This window comes from Cydia strobilella, chromosome 20 (genome assembly GCF_947568885.1).
Source record: "Cydia strobilella chromosome 20, ilCydStro3.1, whole genome shotgun sequence".
Classification (NCBI taxonomy): Eukaryota; Metazoa; Arthropoda; class Insecta; order Lepidoptera; family Tortricidae; genus Cydia; species Cydia strobilella.
In genome coordinates this window covers 2,788,537-2,797,380 of record NC_086060.1, presented here as the reverse complement: position 1 = coordinate 2,797,380, position 8,844 = coordinate 2,788,537, and positions in this window count along the sequence as shown.

Below are 8,844 nucleotides of genomic sequence, written 5' to 3'. Positions count from 1 at the left end.
TTGGGCCTGACTTTTTAACCCTTAAATGCATGATTTTTTATTTTTGGTTGGAAAATGTTTTTATTCAGAAACTTAACCTTTTTTCTGTTGAATCTGTGAGCTGCCCAATGTTTTGTATACATTTGGCAGTAATATGCATTTAAGGGTTAAATATCCGACGTAACTTGGACTTCTTATAATAAAAATAAGTATGAATTACGACAGTGTAAATTTTTTGATGATGTAGTGAATTATATATTGTTGAAATTTTTACAAGTACGGGTTAATTTTGCTTGTTAATAGTTTGGATACTTAAAAAAATATAAATTTAATAAAGGTATTTGTATTTGGTCATTAACTGAGGCGTTAAAGTCCAAACTCAAGGTTTGCCAGCGAGCGATGGAGCGCAGTATACTAGGTGTTCGCAGAACTGATAGAATCAGAAACACGGAACTGCGCTCCAGAACTCGAGTTGTAGATGTAGGTGTCCAGACCGCTAAGCTTAAGTGGGACTGGGCTGGGCATGTCTGCCGCATGCACCCTGAAAGGTGGGCCAAAATGGTTACCGAGTGGGACCCACGGAACACCATAGATGGTGCTGGCCGGGGTGCAGGCAGGCCGAAAAGGAGATGGCGGGACGACTTAGACGCATTTTATCCAAATTGGCGGGACACTACAAACGACAGGGTCGAGTGGAGGAAACGAGGGGAGGCCTTTGCCCAGCAGTGGGACACTAAATTAGGCTAGTAAAAAAAAAAAAAAAGGTATTTGTGTACCTTGATACTTGTATTTTTTTTTCCTTAATAAAGGTATTAGTGTACCTACATGTGATTTTTATTTTGGGTGGGGATTTCGTTGGGTTGACATGATCTTAAAATAACTTGTGAAAATAGTATGCCAACATCACATGTCCGTCATATTGTGTAGTTGGCCATATCTGATATCCTTCTAGTAGAAGATCCGGTATTAAGGCCAACCTTCACCGATCTGCCTACCGGATGAAACTTCTGGTCACTCCTAAGGCCCAGCCATACAAATGAAAAATGCAAAATTTGCCACTGAAATTTGAACCTATTTGACCTGTTTGGTAGACGTACTTTTTACTAGTCCGGTAATATTATTGAGCAAGTTTACCTACCTACTTACTGTATCTACTCTTTGGGTATCATCACAATCACGAGGGTTTACCACATTACCGTAATCTCGATGGTGATAGCGCCTGATTTGCGATAAAAGATAAAACTCGTCGAGATAAATATCTTTCGACAGTCATTACATGCAGGCGCCGAGTGAAAGATTTTATCTCACTTTAAATAGGTAGGGTTAAATATAAAAAATAATAATTCCGCCCATATACATCCCACTGCTGGGCGCAGGCATCTTTTGTGCGAGAGGGCTTGGGATTTATATTGGTTGGGGACTACATACTCCTTTGAATTTCTTCGCAGATTTATGTTATAAAAATTTTCGGTGCGAAGGTGCCCATGATGCTAGCGGCATCTCCATGCTGGATTACTATAATACATTAACTTATTGCCTTTAAATAAATATAGAACAATCTTACGCAAATATAATATTTTGTTAATAGTAATATATCGGGATGATTTGATTTAATCAAAAGTAATTTAGTTATGTAATATTTGCTATTACTTCGCCCTAGTAAAGAGCCTAAAACAAGATCGAATATTTAGCCATTTGAGGGTAGATATAAACATTACGTTGTATGCGAGTGAGACGTGGACACTGAGACAAAAAGACAGAAAAAGGTTGGAAGCTTTCGAAATGTGGTGTTGGCGGAGGATGGAAAGGATTAGCTGGACTGAAAGAAAGACGAATGAAGAGGTTTTGAATATGGTAGGAGAAAGGCGAAGTTTATTAAATACCATAAGGAATAGGAGAGGCAAGATGTTAGGACACCTAATACGAAACGACAACTTTTTCCTTAACATCCTGGAAGGAAAAATTGAAAAGACGAGAGGCAGTGGAAAGCCTAGAATCACATACCTGAGCCAAGTAAAAGAGAATGCATCGTACGAGCAAATCAAAAGACTGGCTCAGGAAAGAAAGGACTGGCAATTACTCCACCGACAAGAGCAAAGCTCTTAAGTGATGATGATGATGATAAACATTACGCGATTAAATGAAATAGGTTAAGTGGTTAAAGCCAGAACGATGAAGGAACAAATCTAGGCAGTTTTCTATTTGGTTGGTTAACTGATAAATGTTTCAAGGACCCGAAAATGTAAAAACATTTTGTTTACATTTATTTAACTACCTATACAAACTATAGATCTCAATTCTTTTTACGACGAAGTCAACAACGAGTACAACGACGCACATTCAATATTGAACTTGGGTCTCATTTCACATTTATGTTTTTGATGGAATACATATCACGACATAGTCGCTTCCTGCTGTCTTCCCTATTTATGCATCTTTAAAATTACGCAACGGATTTTAATACGTATTTTTAATAGAGTTATTCAAGAGGAGGGTTTATGTGTATAATACATCAGCATTGCACCCGTGCAAAGCCGGGGCGGGTCGCTAGTTACTTTATAAGTTCGACAGACGCCATCGACAAGTGATACGTCCAAAACATTAGGTATAGTATAGATATACCTATCACTCGAAAAGTAGTTGAGCTAACAAAGTCGGTAAGTAGATATACATACATAGATGTAAAAACCTGCAACACATTTTGGATGGGAGTGGGAGGCATTTGAGATGGGAGTACGCACTTTTGTTGAAAGTTTTAAGGTCGTATGAAATAAACTACATTGGCTGGTTAAAAACAGGGTCCCACTGACGTTGAAACCCAAAGGGGGTTCAAAATCCCATTAATCAGAAGTAAATGGGGTCAATCAAAGTTAAAAAGCTGATAACTCAAATATTGATAACTGCAAATTATATATGGCGCCTAACACCACGCGCATTATAGACCTGTACCGCTGGCTATATTTTGACCCCTAGGTTATAAAAATATTAAAGTCAATTCTGTTTTCGCTTATGAATACTTTGTTAAGATGTAAATCTTACATTTTGTTTTGTGTCATATATATAATTTGCTTTTCTAGTAATTTGTTATTTTGTGGTAATTATTTTTTATTTTGAATTATCTTGGAGAAAAAAATATTCGAGAGAACACATGTAACTGTGTTGCATTTAGGATAGTGTTTTTAGTGTGAAAACATAGTTTGTGTCAATTACGTCCACTGCAATCTGATACTATGTCATAATATTCTAAATGACACAAAAAAAAATTAGAGTTAAAAAAAAATACTTAGGTCGAATTTAATCGTTTAAATAGGTCCATTAAATGATTTTGTGTCTTATTAAGGCATAGCTTCATAAGATATTTGATGATTTTGTTGTAACAGGCTGTCACCGTTACAAAAGAATATTAAAGATATTAGAGTTTACATCTTATTAATTTGAAATGCAAGATAAATAAGATGTATGAATTTGTGTCACTTGCATCCACTGCATAAACAAATATTACAAAAATATTATTTGCGTTCAAACGAAGCTAGCGGGCGGTCTGAATGGGCAACGGAGGCCGTGCAGGGTGGGGCCGCGGCGTGACCTTGCCGTACGCAACGCATGTTTACTTCGCCTGTGCGCCAAATTAACGCAACTTATTCAAAGAAGTTACGCAAACAACACAACAACAAGCAACAAGCAAGCAAAGAATGCGTCGAATTATCTTTTACCTATTTAAAACTCATAGATATTGTACAATGTCACCATTATGCAAAAGAACTGTAAGTACATGTTTGATTTGCGAGCGAGCTGGCAACATTGCGCAGGGAAATCTTAAAAATATCGCGTTTACGTGAACGCCACATACATTTGTGACAGTGATAGGGAAAAGGTACCACTAAAGTAAAATTTGGTTATTAATACCGTGACTTTCTTTCATTCTTTGATAAAAAAAATTGCTATTTATGCAACAAGTGCGGAAGTCATCTTTACGCACGTGTATCATACAATGTTTTACTATGCATTGTGCGAGTAAATAAAAAAACATGTCATGGCAAATAAGTTTAAATCGACACGAGTTGCGAATTACTTATTCGCACGTGTATCGTACGTTTTACAGTACATATGGCCCTTTAAACTTTCGACATATGCACGGTAAGTGCTCTTTTCCGCACTAGTGCGAGAAAGTAGCACCATATGTACTGTAAAAAAAAATTGAAAACAAAAAGCACTAGTGCGGAAAAGCAGTACTTTCCGCACGATATGGCTCCGTAGGAAACGCACTTTTCGAGCACATGCATTGTAAAAAAATATATAGGACTGTATCTCCTAAACCATGCGTCGTAGCGCAAGAATAATAAAATTTTCGTTCCCCTTTATGTAACCCAAAAGTAATACATGAAAAATACAATGAAAAAAAAAGAAACAAAATCTTTATAGGGCTGTATTAGCTGTATCTCCTATATCGTGCATCGTAGCGCAAAAATAATCAAATTTTCGCTCCCCTTAAGAAACCCTTAATTAAAACTTTAAAAAAAACCAGGAAAAAACTTTATAGAGCTATTATAGCTACATATATATAATATCTCCTAAACCGTGCGTGGTGGCGCAAAAATAATAAAAATTTCGTTCCCCTTTATGAAGCCCCAAAGTAATATACTAAAAACACAATGAAAAAAAAGAAAAAAAATAACAAAAAAACTTTATAGGGCTGTATCTCCTACACCGTGCATCGTAGCGCAAAAATAATTAAAAAAATCCCTTTAAGAAACCCCTAATTAAGATTGAAAAACGCAAAAAAGAAAAAGAGGAAAAAAAATCATTTTAGGGCTGTATCTCCTAAACCGTGCGTCGTAGCGCAAAAATAATAAAATTTTCGTTTCCCTTTACGGAACCCCAAAGTAATATACAAAAAACACAATGAAAAAAAAAACAAAAAAAACTTTATAGGGCTGTATCTCCTAAACCGTCGTAGCGCAAAAATAATCAAATTTTCGTTCCCCTTTGTGGAACCCCAAACTAATATACAAAAAACACAATGAAAACAAAAAAAACCAGGAAAAAATCTTTATAGAGCTATATCTCCTAAACCGTGCGTGGTAGCGCAAAAAGAACAAAATTTTCGTTCCCCTTTACGGAACCCCAAAATAATATACAAAAAACACAATGAAAAAAAAACAACAAAAAAAATCTTTATAAGGCTGCATCTCCTAAACCGTGCATCGTAGCACAAAAATAATCAAATTTTCGTTCCCCTTTAAGAAACCCTTAATTAAAACTTAAAAAAAAACCAGGAAAAAAAACTTTATAGAGCTATTATAGCTATATATATAGATATAATATCTCCTAAACCGTGCGTGGTGGCGCAAAAATAATAAAATTTTCGTTCCCCTTTATGCAACCCATAATTTATATTTAAAAAAAAAACGCAAAATTAAAAAAAAACATATCATTATCTCTTAAACCATGCGTCGTAGTGCAAAAATAATTTAAAAAAACCCCTTTAAGAAACCCGTAATTAATACTTAAAAAAAAAAACAAAAAAAACCAGGAAAAAAAACTTTATAGAGCTGTATCTCCTAAACCGTGCGTGGTACCGCAAAAACAACAAAATTTTCGTTCCCCTTTATGCAACCCATAATTTATATTAAAAAAAACGCAAAATTTAAAAAAAAAATCTTTATAGGGCTGTATCTCCTAAACCATGCGTCGTAGCGCAAAAATAATAAAATTTTCGTTCCCCTTTATGCAACCCATAATTTATATTAAAAAAAAAACGCAAAATTAAAAAAAAAAACATTGTATCTCTTAAACCATGCGTCGTAGCGCAAAAATAATTTAAAAAACCCCTTTAAGAAACCCGTAATTAATACTTAAAAAAAAAACAAAAAAAACCAGGAAAAAAAACTTTATAGAGCTGTATCTCCTAAACCGTGCGTGGTACCGCAAAAACAATAAAATTTTCGTTCCCCTTTATGCAACCTATAATTTATATTTAAAAAAACGCAAAATTTAAAAAAAAAATCTTTATAGGGCTGTATCTCCTAAACCATGTGTCATAGCACAAAAATAATAAAATTTTCGTTCCCCTTTATGAAACCCCAAAGTAATATACAAAAAACACAATGTAAAAAAGAAAAAAAAACAATAAAAAAATCTTTATAGGGCTGTATCTCCTAAACCATGCGTCGTAGCGCAAAAATAATAAAATTTTCGTTCCCCTTTATGCAACCCATAATTTATATTTAAAAAAAAACGCAAAATTTAAAAAAAAAAATATAGGGCTGTATCTCTTAAACCATGCGTCGTAGCGCAAAAATAATTTAAAAAACCCCTTTAAGAAACCCGTAATTAATACTTAAAAAAAACAAAAAAAAAAAAACAGGAAAAAAAACTTTATAGAGCTGTATCTCCTAAACCGTGCGTGGTACCGCAAAAACAATAAAATTTTCGTTCCCCTTTATGCAACTCATAATTTATATTTAAAAAAACGCAAAATTTAAAAAAAAATCTTTATAGGGCTGTATCTCCTAAACCATGCGTCGTAGCGCAAAAATAATAAAATTTTCGTTCCCCTTTATGAAGCCCCAAAATAATATACAAAAACACAAGAAAAAGAAAGAAAAAAATAATAACAAAAAAACTTTATAGAGCTGTATCTCCTGAACCGTGCATCGTAGCGCAAAAATAATCAATATCCGTTCCCCTTTAAGAAGCCCCTAATTATGATTTAAAAACGCAAAAAAGAAAAAGAGAAAAAAATCATTTTAGGGCTGTATCTCCTAAACCGTGCGTCGTAGCGCAAAAGTAATAAAATTTTCGTTCCCTTTTATGAAACCCCAAAGTAATAACAAAAAACGCAATGACAAAAAAAAGAAAAAAAAAACTTTAGGGATGTATCTCCTAAACCGTGCATGGTAGCGAAAAATAATCAAATTTTCGTTCCCCTTAAGAAGCCCTTAATTAAGATTTAAAAACGTAAAAAAGAAAAAGAAAAAAATCTATATAGGGCTGTATCTCCTAAACCGTGCGTCGTAGCGCAAAAATAATCAACTCTTCGGTCCCCTTTATGTAACCATTAATTTATGCAAAAAAAAAAGTTTTTTTTTATTGGGCTTGATCTCCTAAACCATGCGCCGTAGCGCAAAAATAATTAAATTTTCGTTCCCCTTTATGAAACCCCAAAGTAATATACAAAAAACACAATGTAAAAAAGAAAAAAACCATAAAAAAAACTTTATAGGGCTGTATCTCCTAAACCGTGCGTCGTAGCGCAAAAATAATCAAATTTTCTTTCCTCTTTATTCAACCCTTAATTTATATTTAAAAAAAAAAACGCTTTCACTAAACTGCTGTAACTCGGAAACTTAGAATCCACAAAGGGGACTTTACTAAATTATGACACATATTAAAGCCTGACCAGTAATATATGATCATTGTCAAGAGGGCGCTGTTCATTCTCATGTATAGGGTGACAGTTCAGTATAGTATGAAAAAATATTGTATTTAATGAACATCATCATCAATGTAATTAATGTTGCTTGCCACGCTTAAACATAACAAAAATCACAATAAATTGCGTCTTAAAATAAACTTAAAAAGTCTACTAAAAATCGAAACAAAAGTAATTTTTAAGTCGCTGATGTGACATTCTCAATCAAAAGGTAGGTACCACTTTGTCGTTTACCATAAAGACGAAATTTGATTATATCTTTATACAAATAACCTGTCAGAGAAAGTGGTACCTTTTGATTAGGAACGTCACAAATGTTGGTCAGTATGAGGAGTGCAGCCTACAGTTTATTTTTAATTATATTTATATACCTACTACGGTAAGATTGATAAGACAATGTAATTATGCCTCCGAATGAAATAAATACACTGTATCGCAAAACTAAGTGGCGAGATAGCTCATAATGCCATCTCTTGGTTGGTCTTAACTTAACAAGGGTAAAGGAGATATTATTAAGATCTCAGTCGCCAGCTGATATTGCGGCAAGTATAATAAGCACCCCACCCGCGTAGGTACCCTTCCCCGCGCACGCCCTTCTTGCTCAATTGAGTTTTATTTTGCCAGATAGTAAAAAAACCGTGGATCAAAATGACCCAAATTATGAATGATGTCTCAATGTGGTATTATAATATTATAGACGTAAACTTAATAATATGAATTTTTTTTTGTGGCAGATACAGGGTGTTAATTAGAAAAAATTTTTTTTTAAATAAAAGCGGTGGATGAATTTGACACAGATTTGTTTAAATAACATATAACAATGTTCTGTAAAGTACAACACTTCACTTACCGACTCTAATATTTTTTTAGGCGTTTTAGGATCAATATTAGGTATTTATTAAATGCCATTATACCCGTGGATGAAAATGACACAAAATGCGTGTGTACGTCGGAAGCCACTTTGCCTTTACAGGGAAACAAAGAATTTCGTCTCGAATATTTTTTTTACAGAATGCTGATTGAAAAAAGAAATACCTAAATTTCTACCTAAGCAAATACCTAGGATGACACAACATATTATTTTTAGGTTTAGTATATGGTCTGGAAACTATATATAAAAAATAAGCAACATTAATATTCTTATAACCTCAGAAGTTATTGGTACAGGTCTATTATAGTAAATGTTATCAGTTAATGTGTAAAAATGTTTGCTTTAGATATTAGATAAACGAGGGCCGATGTTCCGGAGATTAGCTCAAAGCCAAGAACAAACAGTTTTACATGTACGAGTATTGGAAGTAAACACCGCTGTCCAAACAAGTTAACCTAAAAATACATCCAACAATGCACGCGATTATAACGTCTATTCTGGTATACATTAATGACCAAAATAGCTTGGCGGCTAGAGGAGAAATATGTAACAATTGGCG